This window comes from Trachypithecus francoisi, unplaced genomic scaffold (assembly GCF_009764315.1).
Source record: "Trachypithecus francoisi isolate TF-2019V2 unplaced genomic scaffold, Tfra_2.0 Lachesis_group6, whole genome shotgun sequence".
NCBI lineage: Eukaryota > Metazoa > Chordata > Mammalia > Primates > Cercopithecidae > Trachypithecus > Trachypithecus francoisi.
Window position 1 is genome coordinate 42,731,286 of NW_022681471.1, and position 27,995 is coordinate 42,759,280.

At 39.9% G+C, this 27,995-nt stretch overlaps 1 long non-coding RNA gene across 1 annotated transcript; it reads left to right on the forward strand.

The window, feature by feature from the left end:
* Positions 1–1,172: 1,172 nt before the first annotated feature.
* Positions 1,173–27,691, forward strand: LOC117078266. Its single transcript, XR_004434959.1, has 3 exons — positions 1,173–1,364; positions 11,656–11,702; positions 27,067–27,691. It is a non-coding gene; the product is annotated as an uncharacterized LOC117078266 (long non-coding RNA).
* Positions 27,692–27,995: the final 304 nt, after the last annotated feature.

Here is a 27,995-nt window from a genome sequence, read left to right on the forward strand (position 1 = left end):
CATTGATGGAACTAGTATTGAGAAATAAAGTTTATGTATTTTTATTTTTATCTTAAAAATTGTTTTAGACAGGGTCCTGCTTGGTTGCCTAGGCTGGCATGCAGTCGTGCATTCAAAGATCAATTAAGCTTCAAACCCTTGGGCTCAAGCAGTTCTCCTTTCTCAGCTTCCTGAGTAATTACTACTATACGCATGCACCATCACTCCTGGCTTTTTAAAAAAAATTTCTTTTGTAGATATGGGTCTTGCTATGTTGCCTATTTTTATCTCTTAATTCTATTTTTTCCACAAACTTGTTGAAGTCTTCTTGTATTTCTGTTATGCATATGTTATATCTTTGTTTCCTAGTTCTTGGACATTCCGTTTCTTTTTTTCATTTTTTTCTCTTTGCTTTTCAGTTTTGAAAGTTTCTATTGACATATACTTAAGCTCAGAGACTCTTTTCTCAGCTGTGTGCAGTCTACAAACGTGTCCATTAAAAATATTCTTCATTTCTCTTACAGTGTTTTGATCTTTACCATTTCCTTTTTTATTCTTTCTTAGAATTTCCGTATCGCTGCTTACATTACTCAACTGTTCTTGTGCATTATCTACTTTTTAAATTAGAGCCCTTATCATATTAATCATACATAGTTTCTTTGAATCTACCAACTGATAATTCCAACTTCCCTTCCATGTATGAGTCTGGTTCTAATGCTTGCTCTGTCTTTCAAAGTGTATTTTTTTTTGTTGTTTTTTAGTATGCCTTATAATTTTTTGTTGAAAGCTGGTCATGATGTACAGGTACTGGGTGAAAGAAACTGTTCAATAGGCCTTTAGTGATATGGTGCTAAGGTTTTGGGAGAGGGGAAGCATTCTATAATTTTATAATTAGGTCTCACTATTTTAGTGATGCTGTGCCCCTGGGCTGTAGACTTCAAAAGTGCCTCTCTGTGTCCTCCCTTCCCCCTACCTTAGATGGGACAGAATGGCTGGAGGGGACTGGAGCTGGAGTTGGGTATTTCCCTTCCTACAGGCAGAAGGGTAGAGCAGACTGGAGTCGGCCATTTCCCTTCAGCCAGGTCAGTTAGGCTCTGATGAAACGTCAATAGGTTAGGTTCCGGTAAAATAGATTCTCTTGATGGCAGGCCTTGTTAAGAACAGAATGCTCTGGCATATTTCAAAATAATTACTTTCCTCCCACTACTTGAAACCCTAAGGAGTTCTTGTCTGATCTTTACTGTGAGAACCTGGTAGAACTCCCAGGAGGTAAAACAAAGAAGTTTTCAGCTCACAGGCTTGTCCACACTGAGCCTCCAACAATTCATCAATTACAGTCTAGGTTTTCCTACCCTGTGCTGGTTCCTGTGGATGTTTCTGCTCAGGTAAGTTGTGATTCTCTGGATTCTCCTGCCTGTCTCTCCAATTCTGGGGGCAGCAGTTTGCACTGTGACCTTACTTCCCTGACAGATAGATGTAAGAAGAGTTGTTGATTTTTCAGTTTATTTGGTTTTTTACTCATTTTTAGGATGGAATGGCAACTTCTAAGCTCCTTACATACTGGACAGGAAACCAGAAATGTCTGTTGGGTTTTTAATGGCACTTTTCAATGTAGATGTTATCTCTGCAACTCTTAGATAAACATTTAAAACACAAAAGAAAGTAATCTGATCTGAAAGTTAAAATGTGAATTGCTTACTGAAATATTGGCAAGGTAGAAAGGTAGGCACTTAATTGTGTACTAACTGTCAATAGATTAAATAGCTATTACTCTCCACAGGCAAAGGTTAAGTTTTTTTGTAAGAAAAGAATTTCAACATCAATGGGTGGAGCATGTAATAGTGGTTTGCTTTCAGAATACAGAGACAAAACACTACTTTTTGTGTTTACCCAATTTCTACATCATCATCTGTTCCTTTTGTATTATTCAAAGAGACACTATGGGTAGAGACCTCCGCATGTGAAAGAGTGACTGAAGAGTCTCATTAGTGATGCAGCCCTCTCTATACCGGTGTGCGTAAAAACATCTAGTAATCATTTCTGTGGTTTTTCAGGGTTTGGAGCTCTGAAGTTCTATTGCAACTTGCAGACTGTCTCTCCCAAACTTCCTTATCATTCTTCCCTGACAAGAATCCTCTGCTCCTTTTAGTCTAGTTTCTGGACTCTTCCCAATGTGCCCTCTTTATTCCCAGTCTCTACCCTTGCTCATATTGTTTTTTCTTCCAAGGATGCATTCTGCCCTACTCTGTGCCATCCAGCTCAAATCCAGACTTCTCTGTGAAACCCTCCACTATTCTGGCCTTTTGGACTTATTTTGACTCTTGTAGTCTGCTCCACAGCATTTAGCCTTTTTGTTTTCTTGTATGGCTTCCTTTGTCTTATGTATTCAGAGCCTGTCTCCTCAATAAAAGATTATATCTTGTCTCTTTCATATGCCCCACAGCATTTAGTACAGTGGAAGGCACATAGCAGCTTTTGCTTGTTGATGACTTGCTTAATTGTTGTCTGACACATTGGAGTGTTTACTGCTATGGATGTCTGAAATTCTATAGTTATGAAAAAATTGTGAAAACTTTGCTTTACTTTGACTGTATGGCATTTTCTTGGGGATAGGGGCTACCTGTATATAGTTACCCAACTTGTGCTTGCTATGTGAAAACTGTTGGAATGGGTATCAAAACTATTATAATTCCACTTACCTTCATTCAAAGACTTTTCCGGTTTGTCATTTGATTTTTTAAAATTATTTTTTATTTTTGTGAGGACATGGTAGGTGTATATACTTATGGGTTACATGAGATATTTTGATATAGGTATGCAATCCATAATAATCACATCAGGATAAATGGGGTATCCGTCACGTCAAGCATTTATCTTTTGTGTTACAAACAATCTAATTATATTCTTTTTTTTTCCTTTTGAGAGGGAGTTTCACTTTTTGATGCCGAGGCTGGAGTGCAGTAGTACAATCTCGGCTCACTGCAACCTCCACCTCCCAGGTTCAAGTGATTTTCCCGTCTCAGCCTGCTGAGTAGCTGGGATTACAGGCGCCGGCCACCATGCTCGGCAAATTTTTGTATTTTTAGTAGAGACGGGTTTCACCATGTTGGCCAGGCTGGTCTTGAACTCCTGACCTCAAGAGATCCGCCCGCCTCGGCCTCCCAAAGTGCTGGGATTACCAGTGTGAGCGACCGCGCCTGGCCTATATTCTTTTGCTTATTTTAAAATGTTCAATTAAATTATGATTGACTGTAGTCACCTTATTGTGCTGTCAAATACTAGTTCTTATTCATTCTTTCTAACTTTTTTTTTGTACCCATTAGCTATCCCCACTTTGTCTGCACCCTCTAAACCCCCCACCACCTATCCCAGCCTTTGCTAACCATCCTCTTGTCTTTCTGAGCCTGGCTTATTTCACTTAACATAATGACCTCCAGTTCCATTCATGTTGTTGCAAATGGCAGAATCTCATTCCTTTTTTTTTTTTGGCTGACTAGTACTCTATTGTGTATAGGTACCACATTTTCTTTATTCATTCATCTGTTGATGGATGCTTAGATTGCTTCCAAATCTTGGCTATTGTGAACAGTATACCAACAAGCATAGGAGTGCAGGTATCTCTTTGATATACTGATGTTCTTTCTTTTGGATATATATCTAGCAGTGGGATTGCTGGAGCTTGAGGAACTTCGAAACTATTCTCCATAGTGGTTGTTCTAATTTACATTCCTACCAACAGTGCATGAGGGTTCCCTTTTCTCCACATCCTTGCCACAATTTGTTATTGCCTGTCTTTTGGATTTAAGCCATTTTAACTGGGGGAGATAATATCTCATTGTAGTTCTGATTTGTATTTCTCTGATGATCAATGATATCGAGCACCTTTTCATATGCCTGTTTGCCATTTGTATGTCTTCTTTTGAGAAATGTCTACTCAAATCTTTTGCCAATTTTTTAATCGAATTATTAGATTTTTTCCTATAGAGATGTTTGAGCTCCTTATATATTCTGGTTATTAATCTCTTGTCAGATGGGTAGTTTACAAACATTTTCTACCATTCTGTGGGTTGTTTCTTTACTTTGTTGATTGTTTCTTTTATCATGCAGAAGCTTTTTAACTTGATGTGATTCCATTTGTCCATTTTTGCTTTGGTTGCCTGTGCTTGTGGGGTATTACTCAAGAAATCTTTGCCAACTCCAGATGTCCTGGAGATTTTCTTGTAGTAGTTCCATAATTTGAGGTCTTAAATTTAAGTCTTTAATTCATTTTGATTTGATTTTTGTATATGGTGATTTTTGTATATGGTGAGAGATATGTTGAGAGTTTTTCTCCTTTGCATGTGGATATCCAGTTTTCACATCATTTATTGAAGAGATTGTCTATTCCTTAATGTATGTTCTTGTCACCTTTGTTGAAAATGAGTTCACTGTAGATGTATGGATTTGTTTCTGAGTTCTCTGTCCTGTTCCGTTAGTCTATGTGTCCATTTTTATGCCATTACCATGCTGTTTTTGTTACTGTAGCTCTGTAGTATAATTAGAAGTCAGGTAATGTGATTCCTCTAGTTTTATTCTTCTTGCTCAGGATAGCTTTGACTATTTTAGGTCTTTTGTGGTTCCATATAAATTTTAGGATTTTTTTAAATTTCTGTTAAGAATGTAATTGGTATTTTGATCAAGATCGCATTGAATCTGTAGATTGCTTTGAGTAATATGGACATTTTAACAATATTGATTCTTCCAATCCATGAACATGGAATATTTTTCCATTTTTTGGTGTCCTCTTCAAAGGACATTTTAAAATGATGAGACATTTCTTTCATCAGCGTTTCATAGTTTTCATTGTAGAGATCTTTCACTTCTTTGTTTAAGTCCTAGATATCTTGTTTTATTTGTGGCTATTCCAAATGAGATTATTTTCTTGATATCTTTTTCCAGCTGTTCACTGTTGGCATACAGAAATGCTACTGAGTTTTGTATATTGATTTTGTATCATGCATCTTTTCTAAATTTATCAGTTCTAGCAGTTTTTTTTGTGTGTGTGGAGTCTTCAGTTTTTTCCAAATATAAGATCATATCATCTGCAAACAAATATAATTTGACTTCTTCCTCTCTCATTTGGATGCCCTTTATTTCTTTCTCCTGTGTAATTACTATAGCTAGGACTTTCAGTTCTGTGTTGAATAACAGTTGTAAAAGTAGGCATCCTTGTTTTGTTCCAGATCTTAGAGGAAAGGCTTTCATTTTTTTTTTCCTATTCAATTTGATACGAGCAGTGGGTCTGTCATACATGGCTTTTATTGTGTTGAGGTATATTCCTTCTATACCCCATTTGTTGGGGGTTTTATCAAGAAGGAATGTTGAATTTTATCAAATGCTTTTTCACCATCAATTGAAATGATGGTATGGTTTTTGTCCTTCATTCTGTTGATATGATGTATCACATTGATTGATTTGCATATGATGAACCATCCTTGAATCCCAGGGATAAATACTACTTGGTCCTGATGAATGATCTTCTTTATGCATTGTATTGTTGAATCTGATTTGCTAATACTTTGTTGAGGGTTTTTGCATTAATATTCATCAGCTATTGGCCTGTAGTTTTATTTTTTGGATGTACTTTTGTCTGTTTTTGGTATCAGGGTAATACTGACTTCGTAGAATGAGTTTAGAAGTATTCTCTCCTTTTCTATTTTTCAACATAGTTTGAGTAGAATTGGTGTTATTTCTTCGTTAAATGTTTAGTAGAGGCTGGGCGCGGTGGCTCAAGCCTGTAATCCCAGCACTTTGGGAGGCTGAGACGGGCGGATCACGAGGTCAGGAGATCGAAACCATCCTGGCTAACACAGTGAAACCCCGTCTCTACTAAAAAATACAAAAAACTAGCCGGACGAGGTGGCGGGCGCCTATAATCCCAGCTATTCGGGAGGCTGAGGCAGGAGAATGGTGTGAACCCGGGAGGTGGAGTTTGCAGTGAGCTGAGATCCGGCCACTGCACTGCAGCCTGGGCGACAGAGCAAGACTCCGCCTCAAAATAAAATAAAATAAAATAAAATAAAATAAAATAAAATAAATGTTTAGTAGAATTCAGCAGTGAAGCCATCATGTCCCAGGCTTTTCTTAAGTGGGAAACATTTTATTGCAGCTTCAATCTCTTTACTTGTTATTGGTCTACTCAGGTTTTGGATTTCTTCATGGTTCAATATACGTAGGTTATGTGTGTCTAGGAGTTTATCCATTTCTTCTAGGTTTTATAATTTATTGCCATATAGATGCTCATAGTAGTCTCTAATAAGCATAGTAGTCATTAATGAATTTCTGCAGTATCAGTTGTACTGTCTCCTTTTCAATTTAGGATTATATTGATTTGGACCTCTGCTCTTTTTTTCCTCTCTTTTCTTCACTCTTTTTTAGTATGGCTAAAAGTTGTCAGTTTTGTCTTTTCAAAAACCAACTTTTCACTTCCTTGATTTTTTGTATTTTTTTTGTTTTAATTTCATTTATTTATCTTCTGGTCTTTATTATTTATTTTCTTCTAATGGGCTTGCTTTGCTCTTGCTTTTCTACTTCTTTGAGATGCACTGTTAGGTTGTTTATTTGAAGTTTTCCTTTTTTTTTTTTTATGTAGGTGCTTATTGCTATAAACTTTCCTCTTAGTACTGCTTTGGCTGTATCCCATAGGTGTTGGTATACTGTGTCTCCATTATCATTTGTTTCAATAATTTTTGATTTCATTATTAATTTCCTCATTGACTCATTGGTAATTCAGTAACATATTATCTAATTTCCATATGTTTGTATAGTTTCCAAAGTTCCTCTCATTATTAATTGATTTCTAGTTTTATTCCATTGTGGCCAGAGAAGATGCTTGATATGCTTTCAATTTTCTTGAAATTTAAAGACTTATTTTGTGGCCTAACATATGACCTATCCTTGAGAATGTTCTATCTGGTGAGGAGAAAAATGTGTATTCTGCAGCCATTGGATGAAACATTCTGTAAATATCTATTAGGTCGGTTTGGCCTACTGTACAGATTAAGTCTGATCTTTCTTTGTTGATTTTCTCTCTGGATGATCTGTCCAATGCTGAAAGTGGGTTGTTGAAGTCTCCAGCTATTTATGTATTGGGGTCTGTCTTTCATTTTAGCTCTAATAAAATTTGCTTTGTATATCTGGGTGCTCCAGTGTTGAATGCATATGTATTTACAATTGTTATATCCTCTTGGTGAATTGACTTTTGTCATTATACAATGACCCTCCTTGTCTCTTTTTATAGTTTTTGTCTTGAAATATATTTTATCTGGTATAAATAGAGTGACTCTTGCTCTTTCTTGGTCTCCATTTGCATGGAATATCTCTGTCCATCCCTTTATTTTCAGCTTATATGTGTCTTTATAGGTGAAGAGTGTTCCTTGTAGGCAGCAGATAGTTGGTTCTTATTTTTTTTCATCCATTCAGCCACTCTGTATGGTTTTGTTTTGTTTTTTTGAGACTGTCACCCAGGCTGGAGTGCACTGGCACAATTTCAGCTCACTGTAGACTCAGCCTCCTGGGTTCAAGTGATTCTCCTGTCTCAGCCTCCCCAGTAACTGGGATTATAGGTAACCGCCACCACACCCAGCTAATTGTTTGTATTTTTACTAGAGATGGGGTTCCACCATGTTGGCCAAATTGGTCTCGAACACCTGACCTCAAGTGATCTGCCCACCTTGGCCTCCAAAAGTGCTGGGATTTTAGGCATGAGCCACCACACCTGGCAACTCTATGTGTTTTGATTGGAGGGTTTAGTCTATTTCCATTCAGTGTTATTATTGATAAGTAAGGACTTACTCCTGCCACTTTGTTATTTGTTTTCTGCTTGTGTGGTGGCATTATCTTCCTTCCTTCCTTCCCACCTTTCTTTTTGTGAAAGTAATTTTCTCTGGTGGTATGTTTTAATTTATTGCTTTTTTATTTTTTGTGTATCCGTTATAGGTTTTTTGATATGAGGTTACCATGAGGCTTGAAAACAACATTTTAAAACCCATTATTTTAAACTGATGAGAACTTAACTCTGCAAAAACAAAGTAGCAAACAAAGAGAAAACTAATAAAAACTCTACACTTTAACATCGTCTCCCTCTCCTACTTTTTCGGTTTTTTTTTTTTTTTATATCTTGTGATATTTGTTCAATTTGTTGTTCCTGTGGGAAAGACAATTGCTGGATAATTTTTTTTTTTTGAGATAGGGTCTTGGTCTGTCACCCAGGCTGCAGTGCAGTGGCATGACCATGGCTCATTGCAACCTCCACCTCCCAGGCTCAAGTGATCCTCCCACCTCAGCCTCCCAAGCAGTTGGGACTACAGGTGCATGCCACCATGCTCAGCTAATTTTTGTATTTTTTTTTTTTTTTTTTGTAGAGATGGGGTTTCACTATGTTTCCCAGGTTGGTATCGAACTCCTGAGCTCAAGCAATCCGCCCACCTTGGCCTCCCAAAATGCTGGGATTACATGCATGAGCCATCACACCTGGCCTAATTGCTGGAGAATTCTATTCAGCCCTCTTGCTCCACCTCCCAACAAGGATTTCTTAAAGGCAATGGTTGGCCAGGTGCAGTGGCTCACGCCTGTAATCCCAGCACTTTGGGAGGCCAAGGCAGGTGGATCACCTCAGGTCAGGAGTTTGAGACCAGCCTGGCCAACATGGCGAAACCCTGTCTCTACTAAAAATACAAAAAGAGTAGTTGGGTGTGGTGGCACATGCCTGTAATCCCAGCTACTCAAGAAGTTGAGGTGGGAGAACTGCTTGAGCCCGGGAGGTAGAGGTTGTGGTGAGCCGAGATTGCGCCATTGCACTCCAGCCTGGGCGACAAGAGCGAAACTCAGTCAAAAAAAAAAAAAAAAGCAGTGGTCATGTAGCTATAGCTATTAAAGAAACGTGACATTCAACTCTGATGACCTTTGGATTCATGTTGCTTTAACACTATTTCTGCTTACCTAAATCTCTTCACATATTGAGTCTATAACTTTGGTTTCCTGCTCTGTCTAGAAAGTAAGATTTGGCAATAGTGCTCAGTTGCCTATCTACAGGAATATCTTAGGATGCTATTTTAAATTTCCATGATATAGACTGGTACATGACCTCAGTAGTAAATATATTTATTTTCTGGATCCTTTGCACATCATCTTGTGAATATTTTCCATGGCACATAGTCAGTCTACAAGAGTACTTAGATCTCATATAAACTCATTTTAATTGAAAGGCAGATTGGAAGCTTAGTCCAAAGACCAATTTGTAAGTTTCTTGTTGGATTATTAGCTTTTTGTAGCCAAAGATAAAACTGAACTTACTATGCAATCTTCTTTCATTTCCTTAGTAATGGGGAAAATGTTCAAGATGCCAACATCTATGTCCTAACTAACCATGTTATTATGGAATATTCAGTGGATCTTAAATGAATCTTTAAATTCTTAGGCAACAAGACGTGGCTACAGTCCAAGAAATTTGTCTTTCTAAATCTTTTGTTAGTTGGTAATATAGTCTAGATGTCTTGGTGTTCATTGAATTTTTTTCTGTACTTGCCACATGCAGAGAACATGAGTGTATATTTTTCCGTATTAACTAAAGAGTACAAAGAAAAATAGAAAAGGAGCAAGATAATTATTGTAGTTATCTGGGATACAAAAGTCTGGATTTTCAGCAAAGAGTAATGGTCTGAAGAGGCCTATTTTCTTTCTTTTCTTTTTTTTTTTTTTGAGACGGAATCTTGCTCCATTGCCCAGGCTGGAGTGCAGTGGCGTGATCTCGGCTCACTGAAAGCTCCGCCTCCCGGCTTCATGCCCTTTTTTTTTTTGTATTTTTAGTAGAGACAGGGTTTCACCGTGTTAGCCAGGATGGTCTCGATCTCCTGACCTCGTGATCTGCCCACCTCAGCCTCCCAAAGTGCTGGGATTACAGGCGTCAGCCACTGTGCCCGGCCGAAGAGGCCTATTTTCACAGAAAGAAACACTGGTTATTGAAAAGAGCATGTGGCTCCCTGTGGTAAGTGTTTTTAAAAGGATATTTAGAGGCTACCAAGGGGGATAAAGTAAAAATAAGCTACATTACTTTTCTGAAGGAGGAGTATCCTTGTTAACTTAGGGGTAACTAAGGAAGGCTAACTCTAGGGAACTTCCAGAGAAGGAGCCTATAGCCACTTACTATGCTGTTAGACAAGATTGCTCAAAGGACTCTCAGTGGAGACTATAATAGTGTGTCTTTAGACCTGGGAGGTAAATGATGGCTTAGGTATGGAGTAATATTCTTCTAAGATGGAGACAGGTTTAAGAAATCTCAGCTCTTATTAGAATTGAATCCTAGAAAACAAAAATTATATAACCCAAATATTCCAGATTATTCCTGCTGGTAAGATGAGATCACATGTACACTTGTATCCAAATTTCATCAGCTGCAAACCCTCACCTGCTCACAGAGGAATTTCAACCCCTTCCAAGGACTCTCTGGTTATTTCTGGCTGTTTTCAGAAGAGTTGTTTGCCACATGTGTTTGTAACAAGTTCACTTACGTTCTTATACTCTAGCCTGCTAGCCAAAGCACCTTATCACTGCCTCTGCTGCAGATGCCCTTTGTGCAAACAGCATTGTCTGTATCAAGGGTACTGGCTCCCTATTTTCACAAAGTTTCCAGTCCTTGAGGTACTGGGATCTAGGCCCCTCACCCAACTCTACAATAATTTTCTAACTTTGTACCTAAACAGCATTATTTCAGCCCAGAACCACATAAAGTCCTTCAAGAAAATGACCCCCTCAGCTTTGGCCATATACCCTTCTCCCCCACAAGGCCTCAAATCCAAAGATTCTTGGCCATATACCCTTCTCCCCCACAAGGCCTCAAATCCAAAGATTCAGCCATAGCACCAGCACTCTACCTTACCTTCTTTTCTTTCCAGCTTTCATTCTCTTTTTCTGTGTGCTCCAGCAAATAACAACAAATGAAAACCAAGTTATCACTCCTCCTTCAGCCCAACCCCCAGTCTCCATGCATATGAATTTATGCAAATAGATAAAAGAAGGGATGGGGGAAGTGTCATCTAATTTCCCTCGGACAAGGTTCTGGCACTACCTTCCTTCAGCCCAGCCAAGACACTGCTACACATATAATAAAACATAGGCTATGTTTCTATTAGAGCTGGGTGGGAATAGGAACAGCAATTCAGAGGAAGGAAATAGTGGTGTAAAACGAACCACCACTTCAGAAAGAGGATTACACTTTGAAAACATTAGTGGCGGCCAGGCGCGGTGGCTCACGCCTATAATCCCCATGCTTTGGGAGGCCAAGGCAGGTGGATCACAAGGTCAGGAGTTTGAGACCAGCCTCACTAACATGGTGAAACCCTGTCTCTCTCTACTAAAAATACAAAAATTAGCTGGGCATGGTGGTGCGTGCCTGTAATCCCAGCTACTCAGGGGCCTGAGGCAGGAGAATCGCTTGAACTCGGAAGATGGAGGTTGCAGTGAGCTGAGATGGTACCATTGCACTCTAGCCTGGGTGACAGAGCGAGACTCCATCTCAAAATAAAAAAAAAAATTAAATTACGTTAGTGGCTCCACTTGTCTTTCTTTTTACTGGTATCTTTAATTTTTTCAGGTTTAATTTCAATATTGGGTCAAATTCTTTTGTTCCTTCATATTTAGATCCAGAAGAAGGCAGAAATTCATATTCATGGCTGAACAACTACTAGGTAAAATTTTTTTAAATCCCAAAATGCTTTGGAAAGTGACTGACAGTGTTGGATTTGGCAGACCATTTCGCCTTAAAATAATTATATTTCATATCTGCAGCTGAAGCCTCTGTTCCATATATTGGTGGAATATCTTTTCAGGGCAAAGCAGTCTTAATACTAAGACAGTATCACTCTTGAACTGAAGTTTTTGCAACACTGATGAAGTGCAAGTAGCCCTTTTTATTGTAATCACAATATGCAGATTTTCAAGCTGAAAAAAGTAGTTGAACTATTACCTCATGTCTTGAAGTAGAAGAATTTACAGACTTGATTTGTTAGATAGCATTACCTACGAGGGAAATGACATTGAACTCCACTTCAATTGGTATGTAGTGAATAGACAGACAAAAGTGGAGAGGAGGAAAGTTCTGGAAGCTGTGGGTGAGAACAAAGGAGATCTTAAAATCATAAGAATTCTTGAATATTAAGAGTTGCTGACAACATAGAGGACAGCTGGGAGTTAGTAAAAATATTGTAAAAGGTGGAAAGTGTTATAATGAGAAAGCAAATGTCTAGATTGACCTAGAACAGTGATTCTTAACTGAAGGAGATTTTGCTCCCTAGGGAAAGTTTGGCAATAGCTGAAGACATTTAAAAAATAAACTTAAACAATTTTTACAGTATTTTAGAGTTACAAAAAAAGTTGCAAACATAGTACAAACACTTGCCTATATCTTGACTCAGTTTCCCCTATTGTTAACGTCTTACGTTGGTATGATGTATTGTTACAAGGAACAGATATTGACACATTATTAACTAAAATTTATTCTTTATTTCGGTGTCCTTAGTTGGCACTTAACGTCCTTTTACTGTTTCAGGACCCCACCCAAGAAACCACATTGTATTTAGCTAGACTTCTCTTGGCTATAACAGTTTCTCAGACTTTCTTTGTTTTTGATGACATTGACAGTTTTGAGGAGTACTGATTAGTATTTTGTAGAATATCTTTTTTTTTTTTTTTTTTTTTGAGGCGGAGTCTCGCTCTGTCTCCCGGACTGGAGTGCAGTGGCCGGATCTCAGCTCACTGCAAGCTCCGCCTCCCGGCCGGGTTTACGCCATTCTCCTGCCTCAGCCTCCCGAGTAGCTGGGACTACAGGCGCCCGCCACCTCGCCCAGCTAGTTTTTGTATTTTTAGTAGAGACGGGGTTTCACCGTGTTAGCCAGGATGGTCTCGATCTCCTGACCTCGTGATCCACCCGTCTCGGCCTCCCAAAGTGCTGGGATTACAGGCTTGAGCCACCGCGCCCGGCCTAGAATATCTTTTAGTTGGGATTTGCCTAATGTTATTATTTCACTCTGTTGCCCAGGCTGGAGTGGAGTGGCATGATCTTGGCTCACTGCACACTATGCCTTCTGGGTTTAAGGGATTATCCTGCCTCAGCCCCCAGTAGCTGGGAGTATAGGCACCCACCACCACGGCTGGCTAATTTTTGTATTTTTGGTAGAGACGGGGTTATGCCATGTTGGCCAGGCTGGTCTGGAACTCCTGACCTCAGGTTATCCGCCCGCCTCTTGATTATAGGTGTGAGCCACCACGCCCGGCCAATTCGTCTAATGTTATTCTGATATGGTATTTGAGGGGAGGCACCATAGAGGTGAACTGCCATTCTCATTATATCATATCTAAGACTATCAACATGACATCACTAATTATGTTAATCTTGGCCACTTGTCCAAGGTAGGGTTTGTGAGTTTTTTGTTTTTGTTTTTGTTTTTTTTTTTGAGACAGAGTCTTGCTCTGTTGACCAGGCTGGCGTGTAATGGTGTGATCTCGGCCCACTGCAACCTCTGCCTCCTGGGTTCAACCAATTCTCCTGTCTCGGCCTCCCCAGTAGCTGGGATTATAAGCATGCGCCACTACACCTGACTAATTTTTGTATTTTTATCAGAGGTGGGGTTTCACCATGTTGGCCAGGCTGGTCTCGAACTCCTGACCTCAGGTGATCCGCCCACTTTGGCCTCTCAAAGTGCTGGGATTACAGGCATGAGCCACTGCACCTGGCCAAAGTTTCTTCATTGTCAAGTTATTTTCCTGTCTTTCCATACTATACTCTTTGAAAGCAAGTCAGTATGTGCAGCCTTTACTCAAAGGGTGAGGAATTATGTACTACCTCCTTGAGGGAAGTGTATCTACATAAATTACTTAGAATCTTCTCTGTGGGAAATTTGTATCTTCTCCCATATCTATTCATTGAGCCATCATTTCTTTTACATCAGTATGGACTCCTGGATATTCTTTACAAACATTTTTTTATTTTTGCAAAAGGACTGGGGAGGGTGCTTCTGGCATCCTGTGGGCAGAGACCAGGGATGCTGCTCAATATCCTATAATGCACAGGACAGATCCTCACAAAAATAATATCTGGCCCCAAATGCCTATAGTTCCCGAGAGTCTCTGACTACTCTCTCTGCTACTCTCACAGTCTCATACTCTGTTAGGAGGTGCTGCTTATGGAAATGCAACTCTTAGTTTATAATCGAAGTCAGTGAATAAAAGTTGTGTTTTCAGAAAACTTGGTGGAATTTAGAAAATGAATAATTCTTTTGGTGTTCTGTAGACATCCAGTAGGAGGTTTTGTCTCTTTAAGGCTCTGTATAAACAAAATGAGCTGCAAAGTTGAGGCAGCTACCCAGACTACTCAAATCCAGTGGTATCCTCCACCTACCACCCTGTTATTGAAGAAAAGTTTTGCTCAGTGTGTACAGATTGGCAGTCGGTATTGGAAGAATTTACTGAATATTTACTTAACACCAATGTATGTGTTCCAGAGGCTGAGGAATCAGGAGAGGCTTTGGAATGAGGCTGGAGGTGGGAAAGGCAAAATTAAAAAGAAAATGCCACTTCCTTCAAAGTCTACCTCGCTACGTGGCATCTATTCACTTTCCTGCCTTGCATTAGAACAATTGTACTCTACTGAGGTCAATTTTGCTTCTATAAGACTTTTGGCAATCTCTAGACATGTTTCTGGTGGTCACAGCCTTGGAGAGGGGTGCTACTAATATTTAGCAGGTAGATATCAGGGATGCTGTTAAACATTCTGCAACCTACAGGGAAGCTCCTCCCAAAATTATCCAGCCCAAATATCAATAGTGCCAAGTTTGAGAAACCCTGGACTAGAAGGAAAAGAAAACAGTCTTTCAGTTTGATCAAATTAATTTCTGACAACCAAAGGGAAGTATATGTCTTGGTATATCCCCTCTTACATGTGTGTGTGTGTTGTTTGTGTTTCACCGATCCCTTTTATCTACTGCTTTGACCAGATTACTCTTGGTGTTGTAAACATTTCAGAGCATAGGTGTACTTAAATAAAATCAGACTTTTTACTCTGGACTATACTACCCTGAAAAACCAGTCCCTCCTCACCTCTCTGACTTCTTTCCACGTCACCTCTGCCCTTAGTTCTCTAGTTCTCTATGATCCGTCCGTCAGTTGTACAAGGCCCAAGCCCAGACTGGCTTTATGACTTTCGCTCTTGATGATCCTTTTTTTTTTTTTTTTTGAGACAGAGTAGTGGTCGGTCTTGTTGCCCAGGCTGGAGTGCAATAGCGTGATTTTGGCTCACTGCAACCTCTGCCTCCCGGGTTCAAGCGATTCTCTTGCCTCCGTCTCCCAAGTGGCTGGGATTATAGGCATGAACCACCACACTTGGCTAATTTTGTAATTTTAGTAGAGACAGGGTTTCACTATGTTGATCAGACTGATCTGGAACTCCTGACCTCAGGTGATCCACCCACCTCAGCCTCCCAAAGTGCTGGGATTATAGGCGTGAGCCACCATATCTGGTTCTTGATGATCCTTCTAACTAGACCATTCTCCCCCTGACCTGGGCCTGACTGAGTCCCTTTTATTATTCACATCTTAGCTCAAATGTTGACTTGGCAGCTAGGTCTTTCCAAATCACCCTATTTAAAGTACACCTTAAGGCTAGGTGCGGTGGTTCATGCCTGTAATCCCAGCAGTTTGGGAGGCCGAGGCCGCTGGATCACTTGAGGTCAGGAGTTCGAGACCAGCCTGGCCAGCCTGGTGAAACCTCGTCTCTACTAAAAATATAAAAATTAGCAGGGCATGGTGGCACATGCCTGTAATCCCAGCTACTTGGGAGGTGGAGGCAGGAGGGTTGCTTGACCTGGGAGGTGGAGGTTGCAGTGAGCCAAGATTGCACCACTGCACTCCAGCCTGGGTGACAGAGCAAGACTGTGTCTCACATAAATACATAAATAAGTAAATAAAATAAATAAAAATAAAAAAAATACACCTTGAGGCTGGTCCAAAGATAGTAATTTATCTCAATTGATTGTTCACAGTCAGTTACAGATCAAACTCCTTGTTCTACTCTTTCACACCTTCTCACTACTACACTAGACTAAAAGAAAAAAAAAGTACAGCTTTACACAAAAATGCACTTTTAATTTCATAGTCACGTTTTATGTTGTCTATGACATATCATTTTCTGAAGTTATCTCATTGGGTTGTCTTATACATCAACATATAAGCTCCCTAAGGGAAGTGACCTGTCTCTTGAGTTTGGCACCATATCTGTGTTCCCCACTCCCAGTTGGTCACAAAGTCACAGTTAAATAAATATTTATTGAATGACTGTGTGAATGAGTTTGAGGTAAAGATTTAAAATTTCTTGAAATTCTAAATTTGTGGAACACATTTCTTGTTGTTATTTCCTTAGCCTCTTAAAAATGGAAATTTGGGGGCCGGACACGGTGGCTCACGCCTGTAATCCCAGCACTTTGGGAGGCCAAGGAGGGTGGATCACGAGATCAGGAGATCGAGACCAGCCTGGCCAACATGGTGAAACCCTGTCTCTACTAAAAATATAAAAAATTAGCCAGGCATGGTGGCAGGTGCCTGTAATCCCAGTTACTCGGGAGGCTGAGGCAGGAGAATCACTTGAACCCCGGAGGCGGAGGTTGTAGTGAGCCGAGAACATACCACTGCCCTCCAGCCTGGGCGGCAGAGCAAGACTCTGTCAAAAAAAAAAAAAAAAAAATTCTTAGAAAATTACCCAAGTAAAATGAGTGAGAAAAATACCTCATAACTCTTCAAACCTAAATTTTACCCCAAGGGAACTTGTTTCTACTCTGTTTTATTTTCTGAGACATTATTTTCTGCAGTATCTTCTCTAATGCTTCATACATGAACTTTTGAATATTGAAAGTTTCGAATCTTTTGCTTCATTGTTTCGATGCAGTTTATTTCTTTTTAATAATAATTTGAGGCGAAATTCAAATAACAAAATTAACCATTTTCTTTTTTTTTTTTTTTTTTTTGAGACGGAGTCTCGCTCTGCCACCCAGGCTGGAGTGCAGTGGCTGGATCTCAGCTCACTGCAAGCTCCGCCTCCCGGGTTCCCGCCATTCTCCTGCCTCAGCCTCCCGAGCAGCTGGGACTGCAGGCGCCCGCCACCTCGTCCGGCTAGTTTTTTTGTATTTTTAGTAGAGACGGGGTTTCACCGTGCTAGCCAGGATGGTCTTGATCTTCTGACCTCGTGATCCGCCCGTCTCGGCCTCCCAAAGTGCTAGGATTAGGCTTGAGCACCGCGCCCGGCCAAAATTAACCATTTTCAAGTGAACGATTTACTGGTAGTTAGGACAGTCACAATGTTGTGGAACCACCACCTCTATCTAGTTTCAAAGCATTTCCATCTCTCCAAAATAAAACTCCTTATCCACTAAGCAATGTCTTCCCTCTCCTTAGCTCCTGGCATCCACTATTCTGCGTTGTGTCTCTACGAATTTATTTTGGAGACTTCGTTTAAATGGAATAGGACGATAAGAGATGTTTTGTGTCTGGCTTCTTTTAAATAACATATTATTTTCTTTTTTTCTTTCTTTTTTTTTTTTTGGAGACAGAGTCTTGCTCTGTTGCCCAGGCTGGAGCACAGTGGCATGGTCTCAGCTCACCACAACCTCTGCCTCCCAGTTTCAAGTGATTCTTCTGCCTCAGCCTCCTGAGTAGCTGGGATTACAGGCACGTGCCACCACACCTGGCTATTTCTATTTTTTTTTTTTTTGTATTTTTGGTAGAGGTGGGGTTTTGCCATGTTGGCCAGGCTGGTCTCGAACTCCTGACCTCAGGTGAACCACCCGCCTCAGCCTCCTAAAGTGCTAGGATTACAGGTGTGAGCCACCGTGCCTGGCCTAATGTACTATTTTCAAGTTTCATCTATGTTGTAGCGTGTATCAGTACTTCATTCCTTGTTATGGATGAAAAATATTCCATTGTATAGCTGTACCAAATTTATTTGTCGAGTTATATACTGATGGTCATTTGGAGTGTTCCACCTTTTGGCTTTTGTAAATAGTGCTGCTATGAACGTGAATGTACATATATTTGAGTACTTGTTTTCAATTTTTTTTTTTTTTTGGACAGAGTCTTGCTCTGTCACCCAGGTTAGAGTGCAGTGGCACAATCTCAGCTCACTGCAACCTCTGCCTCCTGGGTTCAAGCGATTCACATGCCTCAGCCTTCTGAGCAGCTGGGATTACAGGCATGTGCCACCACACCCAGGTTTTTTTTTTTTAATTTTTAAAAAAAATTTTAGTAGAGATGGTGTCTGCCTTGTTGCCCAGGCTGGGCTCGAACTCCTGGTCTCAAGCAATCTACCTGCCTTGGCCTCTCAAAGTGCTGGGATTACAGGCATGATCCACCACGCCCAGCCTCAATTATTTCGGGTATATACTTAGGAGTAGAATTGTTGGGTTATTAGTAACTCTCTGTTTAACTTTTTGAGGAACCGAAGTGTTTTCCACAACAGCCGCACCACTCTGCATTCCCACCAGCAATGTAGGAGGATTCCAATTTCTCCATATTCTTGCTAACACTTGTTATTTTCCAGTGTTTTTTTTAAAAAAATTATCATTATAGCTATAAGCAGGTATGGAGTGATACTTAATTGTGATTTTGATTTGCCTTTCCCTAATGTCTAGTAATGCTGAACATCTTTTCATGTGTTTCGTGGTCATTTTTAATGTAGCTTATTTCTTACATTGGGGTATTTCTGACCTTTTACAGCTTCTGTTATATAGTACAGAAGATGGAAAGATCAGAAGCAAACAAGAATGAGAAAGCTGTTTTTACAAAATTATATTTGTCAAATGCCCCAAATGTCTTCCCGGCCCTAATCCCTGAGACTGTTACATTTTCTGCTACAATGGGAAGTTCCTTTCTGATATCAAGTCTACGGGCTTGGAATATTTGCTGATATAGTTAAATGAAATAGGGATAATGTCATAAAAGTGGCAGATGGGCCGGGCACGGTGGCTTACGCCTGTAATCCCAGCACTTTGGGGAGGCTAAGGCAGGTGAATCACCTGAGGTCAGGAGTTCGAAACCAGCCTGGCCAACATGGCGAAACCCCATCTCTACTAAAAATACAAAAATTAGCCAGGCGTGGTGGCGGGCAACTGTAATCCCAGCTACTCCGGAGGCTGAGGCAGGAGAATCACTTGAACCCAAGAGGCAGAGGTTGCAGTGAGCCGAGATCACACCCTTACACTCCAGCCTGGGCGACAGAGGGAGACTCCATCTCAAAAAACAAACGAACAAACAAAAAGTGGCAGATAGGAAATAAGAAAAGCAAGCTATCAACTCCATCAGCACATTGGGTAAGGAGGCGTTTGCAACCTGGAGTGGACGTTTGTTGACGGGTAGATTAAGCACATCCAGATGATAACAAATGTATTAGAAAAGTTTACATTTGTTTCTGTAACAAATGATGTAAAGGAGAAGAAATAGTCTTTCTCTTCAAAAATTCCAGTTGCTTCCTCAGACATATTCCACATAAATCCAACAGATCATCTTTTCCTGTTTTCCTTAGATATTCCTGTTGATTTTTTAATCCAAGCAAATCAAGGCAATTTAGTAAGTGTGGTTATGATAATTTTGTTTATGGTTATATTGTAAAATCTCTAGAAAATGGTATGAGGTCAGTATCAGTGTCAGTGTGGGTGATCACTGTACTGAGAGTCAGGAGATCTGTGTTCCAGGCCCCAGTTCAGAAATAACAAGTTTTGTAACCTTGGGTAAATTATTTAACCTCTTGGAGCCCCAGTTTCCTCATTTTTAAATAAATAAATGACTGGCCCTTTGATGATCTTTAAAGTTCTTTATTGCTCTGTCATTCTATTTGAAAAGTTCATGTGTTAGGTACTTCAAATTTCACAGGCAAATGCATATCCTTTCTTTGTTTACATTTACAGAAAGTAAAACTGTTGCCTTGATCAAACCTGTATCATGAAAATAGTTTTTATTTTATTTTTTTTAAACAAAGAGGCCCAAGGACACAGAATTCGAAGTGCTGAAGCCATGCACCTCTTTGTGTACTGGCTAAGTGCCTGGGTACACTTGTACATGTGATGATCTGCCCTCTGCCCTGAGGTTTCTTAATCTGGGTTTTGCAATGTGTGTCATAGATGTTTGTTTTTCAAACATGGTGCAACGGGCTCAGACGGGACATAGCACTGTCTCCTATTCAGTGGCTAAAACACTTTTCATCTTCTGCATTTTTCCAATCTTTCATGCTGTAACTTCTGTGATGATCTCAAATGAGGACACTTTGACTTTCACTTAATCTGATGACGCATTTTATTTTCTACAGGAAGGTACTGGGTTTTGAAACTCCCTCCTTTGTTTTTCCATTTGTAGGAAAAGTCATAATAAATGGTGAGGTCATTCTGCCCTGCCACTATAGGGGTTTTCTTCTAACATAGGCCCCAGTGAGCTCTGGGTCATCTCATTGCCACAAGAGTACAACTGGCAACTTCAGTCTATGATGAGGAGTCAGGAGTTTAAGATCTACCTGGGAAAGATTATGTTGCATTTAGGTACAGCACAGCATGAGTTTGTTCATAATCCTGGGATTATTAATACAAAAAGTCAATGGAAAGAGAAAGGCTAGCAATCTCAGATGAATGTTGCTGACATGGTCAGTACATTAGTATTTTTTTTTCAATTTTAGAGGTTTTCTCATCTTGAACACTGTAGCGGATAAAGGCTCTATTAAAGTTCACTATCAGATAACTTTATCAGGGAACTGATCTGATCTGGATTATCTGAAAATCTGATTTTGATATTTTTATTACCCTGTGGCTATTTCTTTTCTGTTAATTTACAAATGTACTTTGCATCAGTGCTTTCCTTTGTATCTATATTTAGTCTTTCGTTCAGTCTTAGGTTAACTTATTTTTTTAAAATATAGCAGCTTCTGCAACGCTGGGAAACAACGTATAGTATGGGGTATGGATAAGGGAGGTATGATTGAAGCGGAAGGGTCTTTTTTCTTTTTTTTAAGACAGAGTCTCCCTCTGTCGCCCAGGCTGGAGTGTGATCTCCCTCACTGCAAGCTCCGCCTCCTGGGTTCACGCCATTCCCCTGTCTCAGCCTCCTGAGTAGCTGGGACTACAGGTGCCCGCCATCACGCCTGGCTAATTTTTTTTTTTTTTTTGGTATTTTTAATAGAGGCGGGGTTTTCTTCGTGTTAGCCAGGATGGTCTCAATCTCCTGACCTTGTGATCCTCCCACCTCGGCCTCCCAAAGTGCTGGGATTACAGGCATGAGCCACCACACCTGGCTGAAGCTGAAGGGTCTTTTAAGGTTAATGTGTTCTGTTCAATTAAGCTGTCTTTCCTCCCACTTTTTTTCCCAACAGAATGTTAAAATATTCTCCTGCAAAAAAACCTCCCCAATTTCAAATACCAAACAAAAGAAATGACCTCTCTCTCTACCCAGAATCAAACCCAGGGTGAAATTCTCCCAAGAGAAGACATTTATAGCAAATACCTTGAAAGTGAATCACAGATTTTAAGAAATTCATTTTTAGCTATTACATGTATCTAATACAGACTGTCTCTATACAGGCAGCTCCCAGAATCTGTGGCTCACCTCACCTCTTTCTTTCCTGTCTTCCTCCTTTCTTCCTTTCTTCTTCCTCTCTTCCTCTCTTCTTCTTCTTCTTCCTCTCTTCTTCTTCTTCTTCCTCCTCCTCTCCTCTCCTCTCTTCTCCCTTCCCCTCCCTCCCCTCCTCTCTCCTCCTCCTCCTCCTTCTTCCTTCTTCTCTCTCTCTCTCTCTCTCTTTCTCTTTTGCCAGGGTCTCACAGTGTTGCCCAGGCTGCTGTCTTTTTCTTCTTCTTCTTCCTCTCCTCCTTCTCCTTCTCCTTTTCCTTCTTCTTCTTCTTTCTTTTCTCTCTCTCTCTCTCTCTTGGCCAGGGTCTCACAGTGTTGCCCAGGCTGCTGGAGTGCAGTGATGTGGTCATAGGTCATTGTAACCTTGAACTCCAGGGCTCAAGGGTTCTTCCTGCCTCAGCCTCCTAGAGTACCTGGGACTCCAGGTGCATGCTGCCACACCCAATTAATAGTGTTTTTTTTTTTAGAGATGACATATCACTATGTTGCCCAAGATGATCTTGAACTCCTGGACTCAAGTGATCCTCCCGCCCCAGCTTCCCAAGTAGCTGGGACTTCAAGCATGGGCCATCACACCTGGTCTTAACCTCAACTTTTTACAAGCTTGTTTCAATGGTATCTATGAAATAGTTCAACAAATCTAATTTTGTTGCCAAAGGGCAAAAATTTAGGTATGATGATCTAGAACAGCTTAGGAATTGGTCCTCCCTAAGACTATACTCTCTTTATTGAGCCATGGTGCAAACAGGCTCTATGTGAAGGTTTCCAAATTCTCTGTAGCTGTACATCACTGTACATAGACTAAATACACTCCTGAAAGGATATTTGTAAAGCCTAAATACACTCCTGAAAGGATATTTGTAAAGCAAATTTTCCTTCAGTAAGGCTCATTTTTCTACTGATTGTCTCTTTATTCTTATTTATATTACAAAAGAAGTGCCTGGTCACTTCACCTCTTTTGCTTAAATAGAAGTATATAAAGAAGTCTCTGATCCCTTTCTGTAGAGATAACAACTGTTCATTATCTGGTATAGACCTTTCCAGATGTTTGCTGCACACACATACTGTGACATACACTTATTTTTTTTCAAAATGAGAATGAATTATGTGTATCGAACTGCAAATTGCTCTTATTCGCTTAATAATATATCACAAACATCATTTCATGTCATTATGTTTGCATATAGATATTTAAATAATTGTGCCTCATTTTTTTTTTTTTTTTACCTAACACTGTATTCCATAATATGGATATACCATAAGGTATTAACCATATTCCTATTAATGAACACTTGAGATTTTTGATTAATTTTTCACTATTAAAATAATACTCTGGTTACTATTCCTGTGCATATATCTTTGTGTATTTGTTCAAGTTTCTCTGTATAATAGAGCCCTGTACATGAAAATGTCAAAGAGTATATGCATTTTAAATTTTAAAAGATACTGCCGGCCGGGCGCGGTGGCTCAAGCCTGTAATCCCAGCACTTTGGGAGGCCGAGACGGGCGGATCACGAGGTCAGGAGATCGAGACCATCCTGGCTAATACGGTGAAACCCCGTCTCTACTAAAAAATACAAAAAACTAGCCGGGCGACGAGGCGGGCGCCTGTAGTCCCAGCTACTCGGGAGGCTGAGACAGGAGAATGGCGTGAACCCGGGAGGCGGAGCTTGCAGTGAGCTGAGATCTGGCCACTGCACTCCAGCCTGGGTGGCAGAGCAAGACTCCGTCTCAAAAAAAAAAAAAAAATAAAAGATACTGCCACATTGTCTTTTAAAAAGGCCAGGCTGGGTGCAGTGGTTCACGCCTGTTATCTCAGCACTTTGGGAGGCCGAGGCAGGTGGATCACCTGAGTTCCGAGTTCGACACCAGCCTGGCCAACGTGGTGAAACCCCATCTCTACTAAAAATACAAAAGTTAGCTGGATGTGGTGGCGGGCACCTATAATCCCAGCTACTCAGGAGGCTGAGGCATGAGAATCTCTTGAACCTGGGAGGCAGAGGTTGCAGTGAGCTGAGGTCGTGCCACTGCACTCCAGCCTGGGCGAGAGTGCAAGACTCTGTCTCAAAAATAAATAAAATAAAATAAAGGGACCAAAACCATTTACACTCCTACTTAGAATATATGAGTGCAGGCGGGGCGCGGTGGCTCACGCCTGTAATCCCAGCACTTTGGGAGGCCCAGGCAGGCGGATCACGAGGTCGGGAGATTGAGACCATCCTGGCTAACATTGTGAAACCCTGTCTCTACTAAAAATAAAAAAAATTAGCCAGGCGTAGTGGTGGACACCTGTAGTCCCAGCTACTCGGCAAGCTGAGGCAGGAGAATGACGTGAACCCGGGAGGCGGAGCTTACAGTGAGCCGAGATCGCACCACTGCACTTCAGCCTGGGCGACAGAGTGAGACTCCATCTTGGAAAAAAAAAAAAAAAGAATATATGAGTGCAAGTTTCTTCATATTCTTGCCAAAATTGAATATTATCAATCTAAAAATCTTACCAACTTGAAGGGGAAATTAAAAAATATTTAAAAACCGTTTATATCTATTTCTAAAAGTAATAATTATTGATTCAAATATATTGTAAAAAATGTTTTATTTGAATAACAGTAACTTGGCTTGTACCAGGTGCCATGTAGGATCCAAGTGAAGCAGACAGTTTTATTACAGAATTTTGGTTTGAAGAGGGATGCTTTGAATACATATCCAAAGGTTTAATCAGTCCAATAGTCCCAGTGGGACTATTCACTCGGTCTGAGTGAAATAGTCCCATAATTATTTAAGTATAATTATGAGATTTGTCTATTTCATAGAAGGCATTAGCAATAGGATATTTGTAGGATTGATGGGAATGGAGATTAACTTGGAGGTCAGATAGTGATTTAGTGAATGAAGTGGCTGTAGACCACTTATCAAGGAATTTGTCCTTAGTTGTAAAGAAAGTCACTGAATAAGGCCGGGCGCGGTGGCTCAAGCCTGTAATCCCAGCACTTTGGGAGGCCGAGACGGGCGGATCACGAGGTCAGGAGTTCGAGACCATCCTGGCTAACATGGTGAAACCCCGTCTCTACTAAAAATACAAAAAACTAGCTGGGCGACGTGGCGGGCGCCTGTAGTCCCAGCTACTCGGGAGGCTGAGGCAGGAGAATGGCGTGAACCTGGGAGGCGGAGCTTGCAGTGAGCTGAGATCCGGCCACTGCACTCCAGCCTGGGCGGCAGAGCGAGACTCCGTCTCAAAAAAAAAAAAATAAAAAAAGTCACTGAATAAGTAGGAGAATCTGGAGGAAGATTATTCTGGTTCTAGCTTCCTTTTTCTCATCTGTGAAATGAAGAGGTTGAACTTGGTGATTAATAGCCATCATTTTATACACCCTTGCCATAAATCAGGAATTTTATAGGCATGATTCATTCCCTCAGAAGAGTCTTATGAATGGGGTACCATTATTATCCCCAATTTACAGAAGAGGCTGAGGCTCAGGAAAATGTTATATAACTTGGTCTACAGTGGTTGGCTAAGTCCAAACCCATATGGTTTCCATCCTGCTACTCTGCATCTAAGTGGCTTCCCAGCACTAACAGTGGAAGATTTTGAGTAAGGGACATGTTAAAATTTTGTTATTTTACTGGTCTTTTTAAGAATAGGACATATTGGAAGCTTTTTGTATGTTAAAGGGAAAGGATAACAAAGAGACGTTTAAGGCAAGTTATGATATTGATGACCTATCTTTTTTCATAATATTACTGGGCTAGAATCACTACAGAGAGTGGGCAAAAATATACGAAAAACAACGTTCTTACAGATTCAATGACAACCACAGCAGATTTTTCGCATACTTATGGCCTTATGGATAATAAAAATATTTTGTTATTTTTGATCCTTTATAGGAAGGTTGCACAAACAATTTCAAGGATAACTGTGGAGGATTTTATTTAGGGGGGTTGGAGTTATCTTTAAAAAGGACAAATGAGTTTCATGAGAGAAACTGAAATTAAGTTCCACTAAAATCCTGCTGTGATTTTGACGTGGACCACAATGTCCTGATGGATTAATTTAGAAAGACTTGACTCCATACAATACTGTGTCTTCCTATCTGGGTGCATTAGATGTCTGTTTGTTTTGGTGTTTCCATTAATTTAAAAACCTGAAAAATGTGCCAGAATGAAAAGAAATAGTTATTTTGAAAAAACAAATCATTTTTCAAAAATAACATTTAGATGTAGCTACTATGCCTTTGATCATTTTTGAAAGGAGTGGCTTAGGTTATTATTTATGTTCACAGTGAGATCATCTTCTGCCTAGGTTTCTGATTTCACTGGTTGTTTAACATAAGCCACTAAAGACAATATTTGGCCTGGTTGTTGGGTCTGCCAAAAATAAGGTTTGTTAGTGACAAAATCTAACACAACTTGTCAATGCAAATATTATTATGAAGTCCTGCTGCTTGTATTTGGACCACAGGAGAAAATTATTATTATTTTACAAACCCGTGAAGTTTAACACGCAAAGGCTTGTTACACAGTCAATGAAGAACAGTTGTTTTTTGCCCTTCCATAAATAACTAATGCCAAGAGCAGCCTGGCTATCTGTTTCAGCTTCTTGTTACAGAATAATAAAACAGGCAAGCCTAAATATCAGTGCCTCTTAACAGAGCTGTCCTTTAAATTCTGTTTAGCTTCTAATAGACTAATTCTCATGCTTTTAGTACTTATTACATTGCATTTTGAATCTGTCAATTGCATTGTACATTTCCCTAACTCTTCCATTTCCTACGTTTATCTACTCCGTTTCTAATTGGCTTGGTAGTTCTGGGTAGGACTCATTACAGAGGCAGCTTGATGTAGCGGCAAGCACCCTGGTCTAGGAGTCATAAGCAGTGTAGTAGGAAATTCAGGCTCTGTTACTAGTTAGTTGTGTGACTGGACAAGACACTTCACCTGCATCTATTTCTTCATCTGTGAAATAGGGATAATAATACCCTATCTTCCTAATAAACAGCGTTGCAAATGTTCTCTTTAAAATGTCAGACAGCTGCTTGGGAAATATTTTGCTCCTGGGCAGTAATTTCTGGAAGGTTTCTGATGACAAGAAATTAAGCAAGGTTTGTTTTGACTCTGAAAAAGGAAAGCTGGAAATAGCGTGGTTATACTTGGTTTCCTTTTTGGAGATACAGTTCTTCTTTCCTCTTCAACTTGGGTGCAGTTAAATGTGGAAGAAGGTGAGATGTGGTAGGTGATGAAGACAGCAAGAACTGTACACACTAATGAATAGCTTAAGTAATAAGAAATCTTGAAAATCCAAGTAGCTTCTTGGTCTGATAAACATACTTATATGTATATCATACACACATTCGTATACCAAAAAACGAATAGTTTCAGGCTATAATGATTTCTTTCCTTTATATCTTGTAGAGCTGGAGGAACTTCAGTAAGCTGAAGACTGTTCAGAGGAAATTACCTAATTGAAAATGTCTGGGCTGAGAGACTGACAATAAAGGAAACTGGCAAAAGTACTCTTTAATTACAAGTTCTTTTTCATCTTCATCCAACACATTGATTTATGTGCTACACTGGGTTTGTATTATGTCTATATTTTAATTCCACAACTAGACACTAACTTTGTTGAGAGCAGCGATATTCATTTCTTCAATTTCATTTGTGTTAAGCCAACTGTAGGTGATAGTGCTCTGTACATCATAGTTACCTGAAAAATGATTACTTATTTCTGGTATTGAAACAAGATTTCATAAAATAAACAATGCAATTAAACTAGTTGTTTGAAGTACTGAACTTTGTAGGTCAGTCTTCAAAAAGGAAGCTACATAACTGTCTTAACAATATTTATAGGTATATTATATGTAAGTGGGTGGGTTTCTTGGAAATTGAAATGGTAATATGGCTTCAGAGTAGTAACACACAAAAACTGTAGCTCTGTGCTCTCAGCTAACCACTTTTAGTGTCACCTGGGCTGCTTATTAGAAATTCAAATTTCTTATCCCTACCCAGATCAGAATAAAAATACCGGGGGGTTGTAGCTCCAGGTACCTACGTTTTAACAAGCACCCCAGATAATTGTGATGCACCCTGAAGTTTAAGAACTACTCTAGCCTGTAATCTCAGGTGGTAAGGCATTTTATATATACATATATATATACACACACACATATATACACATATATACACACACAAGCAGAAATGGTAATTCTATGGGAAAATGGAAATCAGCAGGTGAAGTGAAATGTCGATTGCCATCAGGAACAGGAAGCTAGTTCACCATTACACATCAGGGAACTGGAAGAATTCTTGAGATTTAATTTTTTGGGTGATATATTCTTGGCAGT